The following is a 6,093-nucleotide window of genomic DNA, read 5'->3' as shown; positions in this document are numbered from 1 at the left end:
CTTAAGTCTTGTTATGATGTACTCTTGTCGGAATCGTGAAACAAAACAATTGATTGTTCAGAGATACTCTGAGACAGCCAGAGGGTTTCTGGTTTTATGAGAAACTTTGAAAGACTCTAACTTCATGTAATATCTTTTACTTATTATTGTAGTGAGCATTCCTTCACAATGACAGATACATGAAACGATAGCAAAAGTAGTAGTCTAGAAAAGATAGTGACAATAAATTCTTTATCGAAGCAACCAATATCGCAAAACAAGTTTATGCTGTCATGTCTGTATGAGAAGTATAACTAAAAAGTATATAGGTTTTACCAGTTTGAATCTTTTTTTTTTTGTTGTCATAGTAAAAGGTCACTTAGTTATAAGGAAGAATTTCAATTCGAGTTTGTTATACAAAATTAAAAACCATGGAAGTTCATTGATTGAGTTACAGTTCTCAATCACTTATCACACCGTAACAGGGCACGCAGGCTCCCTTCTCACGCAGGAGAAGCTTCAACAACACACATCCTTCAACATGACTCACCAATGAACGCCACAACACCTATTTATATTAAAGGTCTAACATAGTTTGTTATGGAAACGTAACTAACTTATTCTTCACTCCAACTTCATTCTCACGTGTATTCTCGTTTGCACGTGTTCTCTTGTACCTCTCTTATACTCTTATAGTCTTATGAGCTTATCATAATTAAAATACAAATATTAGGTAAAACATGAATCAACTTTGGCAGCTTAAAGAGTGGATTACGCACATCATTGTATTACGCACACCATTGTATGCATAAGAAAAGATAACGTAATTTGGCTATTTTGAATCTAAACTTGATACTAGGAAACATTGTCTAATGATTTACGACCAAGCAAACGAGTTCAAGTATGATGTGGAAGATTTTCGCAAGAACATCAATAAGGCGCTTAGCTTCATAGATTCAAACGTAGATCTCGAGAAGGAAGTTGAGATCTATGCGGTTGGAGATAAAAACCGCTTAAAAGATCAAGATGGAAACATAGGAGGAGGATAGAACAGCATTTCTGTGGTTGAGAGTTTATACATTAAGTTTATCCACTGTAATTTGAATTATGTGGAACCGAAGAAACAGAGTTCACAGTGGCACCCTATACCTCAAAGAAAACCCCAATTGTCGCCTCAATTATTTATCAGCATCTTTTAGGCGATCATCGAGCCCCAAGTAATTAATTCCTTCTGATTAGTTACAACCAGTGTTTTCAGAACCGGACTGGACCGGCCGGTCGAACCGGTTAACCCACGACCCGTTCAATCTGCCGGTTTGGGTTTTGCTCTAAAACCGGGATGTTAAGAAACCGGGAAAACCTGGATAAACTCGATAAAAACCGGCGACCCGCCTTAATTAACCGACCCGCCGGGTTTTGGGTTTCACTTATCAAACGATTTTAGCACTTTAATTTGAACAGATCTGTTAATTTTTCACTTTTCTGCAAAATTTGATGAAGAACAATATTCTGGCTGGGTTTGAGTAGAAGTTACGACGAAGAGGAAAGAGAAGAGACACGTGAGAAAGGGTTAGACAATTTAATAGGAGAGATAACAAATCATTTTTATTAATTTTATATACTACAAGAATTTTTTATTATTATTTGGTTAGATCATCCCACTAGGTCCTAGACATATATGTATAATATAAATATACAAATAATATGCTGTCAAATATAAACAAACAAATTAAGAAGAATTAACAATTTTAAATATGATTTAGTTCTATTAATTAAATTAAACGAGTAAACAATTATTAAAATTTAGAAATATAAATTTGTTACATATATCAAAAATAAAATTATAAAATTATATTTATAAGATGTATAATATATATATATATAAATAATTAAATATATGTAAATATTATTGACCCGCGGTCGAACCGGGTTGACCCAGTGAACCGGTGACCCGATAGCCCTACCGGTTTAGTATCCGGTTCGGGTTTCAAAACATTGTTACAACTAGAAACTAACTCTCATCCACAGCCAGAGTTATTAAATAGTAATATAATAAAATTTATTGATGTGTTTTTCTTACAATTTCTCCAATACATTATATAAAGCAAGTGACTTATATATAATATAAAAAAAGGGGATGACTTATATATAGAGTAAGTTTATTGATGTGTGGGGAGGATTGTGTTTTATGCATATTGTTATTATAAGAAAAAATTTCCTCATGTCATATATTACGGATGAACACTGGTATTTAATTCATATAGTATTATTTATTTCTTCTAAATAATAGTATGAATTATTATTTCTATAATTTTATTTATAAATTAGTATAAATATATTTGTTTCTTATATTTTGGCCTTGAATGGCACATGTATCAGTTTTTAGCTTTAAATTGTGCAAATTCCATTTTTTAAGCCATTCATGATTATAAAAAAATAGATTTCCTAAAATTTAAGAAAACTAGATTTTAGAAGATTTTAGCAATTCTTTCGTAAAATCTAAAAACCACATTTTGTGGGTTTTTAAGCGTGAGTTTTTTATTTTTATTTTTATTTTTCCTAATATGTATATATTTATTCTAATTTACTTAAATTTCAAAAAAAACTAATGCCTTGAATGGTGATGATGATAATAATTTTGCAATAATGTGTTTTTATATGCAATAAATGTATGTATTCTTTTCTGCATCATTGTATACTTTGTTTATCTTTTAATAAAAATTTATAATCATTATTTTACTATTTAAAATTAATTATTATACATAAAAACCAAAAACTAATCAAGTAACCATTCAAGATTTTGTAAAAACTAAAATCTGCACCAAAAATCAAAACTAAAAAAAATCAAAAACCAAAATCCAAAAGTTAAAAACTAAAATCTAAAAACTAGTTAAAAACCAGCAGCCATTCATGGTCTTTGTGTGTATATATTGTCTTATATTTGTGTCTTATGATTATTTTATTATTATCTTTGTACAAAAAAATATCGAGACCAAATTTTAATTAACCATTAGCCTCTGTCTCTTTCATTTTTTCCATGTTTAATATTTCATGGCCTTAAAATTCAGCACAAAAACTATTATTAACCATATTTTTTGAGTATTATGTGTTAAGTAAAAATAGTGTGAACATATATGTTTAGATAAATTTTTAAAAAAATTCTAAATAATCATATTAACAAAATATAATCTAGGTGAAAAAATCTTATGTCGTTTGATGTAGTTTTTGAAATATTTTAATGATGTTTTATGTAGTTTTTAATATGTGATCAGTCAATATTTTAGTGTTTTATGAATCTCTATGATATATTTAGTAATAAAATTAAAATATTAAATAAAAGATTTGGAGAATTTAAAAATTCCTTTTATTGAATATTTTTGATTTAAATATTTTCAATAAAAAGAAAATTAGTAAGAATTTAAATATCAGAATAACAAAAAACAAAATAATGATTATGTGTCACAAATTCCCATCATCTTTTTTTTTTTGAACAAATACTTATTTTCATTCATCAAAACAAATCCAAGTACATTGAAAAATATAATTTAAAGGTTTTAAAGCTTAAAACATAATAAAGAGAGATTCTCATCATGTTTGATAAGCAAAACGTAAGCAAACATCAAATAAGGATAGCTTAGTTAGGAGAGCGTCAGACTGAATATCTGAAGGTCGCGTGTTTGATCCACGCTCACTGCATTTGGAAAAACACTCGATCCACAGCATTTTCAACAGGTTCGGTCCTTGATACGGTTAATTTGAAACCAACATAGTCACTTCTAGTGAAATTGCTTATATTAAACCGTAAATATTGCTTATCACTCTCTAGTGAAATTTTCCCTTATCACATATCTATGATATATTAAGCACAACTTATGTCCTTTAGTTGGTCATAGAGCTTAGGGCAGAGTCGTGAACATACAGTATATTTAATTCTTAAAAGATCTCTATTAGCACAATGCATATGCATAATAAGCCATACAACGTCACAATGGATGCGCAAACTCTATTTACTCATATGAGTTTTTAAAAATTAGCAGATCATTCTCTTCTTAACTGTGAATACAACTCGAAATCTGAAATAGAAACCAAAACTTGAACTTGAAATTACAAAGAAAAATAATACATACTAGTATGAAAAAGAGATAGATAGTGCAATCAGGTAAACCATTTAAGAATGATTTTCTGCTGTCGAACATTAACGGTGAGCCATCTTTACATTTGAAAAGAGGTCGCAACCAGGGGCGGAACCAGCATAAAAAATTAGTGGGGGCAAATCGTCGGATGAGGGAGTCAAACCCCTTATCAGAAGTGATTTTCAAGCGAACCTAAACCACTTTGCCACTTAAATAACTTTGTTTAGTGTAATATTTATATATATTTCAATAGTTACTGGTGGCAGTTGCCACCACCATCCACAACGTGGGTCCGCCACTGGTCGCAACGTCGAGCAAGTAAATACAATACCAAATAGCTTGTAGTGTTTATGCGAACTTCAATAAACTAGAAACCAAATTGCTAGGGTCGTTTGCTAACACATCTAATCCTTTGAAATCGAGTACCAGAAAACTGTATGCATTAGAAGGAACAAGCACACTAAAGTTGAATGACTAATAGAGTTTCCCTTCAAATCGAATACCAGGAAACTTTATGCATTAGAAGGAACATGCACACTAAACAGTAACAATACGAAGTTAAATGACTAATAGTTTCTTAGGCTCCTCTAAAGAAGGATAATCAGTACTTAACCAAATCGAACAATATGTTGGAAAGATGTCGAAAACAACAAATCATCAACATAATGAAGATAGAGACTAGCGGTGAATACAATAAAACCTAGATTAACTGAAAACTGAAATTTAAATCTTCTCCTATTGGGATATTGTGGGAGAAAGTCAAAACATGCGACTGGGTGGTGGAGTAGAGTTAGAGAGATAACAGATAGTGCGAGAGGCAAGATCATATATGCCAAAACCGGATACAAAAACTATTATTTACCATCTTTTGTGAGTATTATGCGTTAAGTAAAAACAGTGTGAACATATGTATAAATTTATAAATTTTAAAAGGAATTTCTCAATAATCATTTTAAGGTAAGAAAATCTTATGTGAACATAAAAAAACATCACAAAAATATTAAAATGATGTTTTACAGTAGTTTTTGAGATCTTAATCAATCACTATTTCAATGTTTTTGTGAATCTCTATATTATATATAGTAAGAAAACTAAACTTTTAAATAAACGATTTGGAGATTTCAAAAAGTATTTTATTTAATTTTTTAATTAAATATCTATACTATTAAAAGGGAAGCATTTTTAATAAGTAGACATAGATTAAGAGATTATTACATGAAATACCACTGAAAACAGAATAAGGAAATATATAAATCATGTATCCAAACAGATTGATATTTAATAGGAGCCAAACAGATTGATATTAGTGGTATTAGCTGAACCGAAATTAAAAGATATAAACCTAAAAAATCGGGTGCAATTAAGGGGGGATTATTGGATCCTTGATTTTAATGGATTTGAAATCCTTATAAGATTTGGAAATCCACATGGAATCCATGGATTTTAAAATCAAATAATATGGATTTGAAAATCAAATAATGTGGATTTTAAAGTCAAAGAAAGTGGATTTGAAAATCCTAGAGAATAGAATTCAAAAGTTATAAAAGAAATAGAACTTATAAAAATAATCTCTCATGTAGCATTTTCAAGTGAATCAGTCCACATGTTTGATGCTATTGTCTCTCTCCACTCATTGGCATATTCTCTTTGTTGTTCTTGGGTTGTAAGTACTTCAGCATTATCATCGTCATTAATTTCTTCGACAACTTCTTCTGCACTCTCGATTTCTTCTGGAAAAATATCCGTTCGACAAAACTTTCGCAGAAAATTATGTAAACCAACACATGCAAGTACAAGCTCTGTTTGTGTCTTATAAGGAAAAGGAGGTGCGTGCTTAAAGATTGCAAATCGAGATTTGAAAATACCAAATATTCTTTCAACCACGTTCCTTAGGGATGCATGACGATGGTTAAACAACTCTTTTGCATTCGCTGGTTGTGAATTTTGCCCAGAAAATTCTTGTAGATGATATCTGACACCA

This window comes from Camelina sativa, chromosome 5 (assembly GCF_000633955.1).
Source record: "Camelina sativa cultivar DH55 chromosome 5, Cs, whole genome shotgun sequence".
NCBI lineage: Eukaryota > Viridiplantae > Streptophyta > Magnoliopsida > Brassicales > Brassicaceae > Camelina > Camelina sativa.
Note: the sequence above shows the minus strand (reverse complement) of the source record.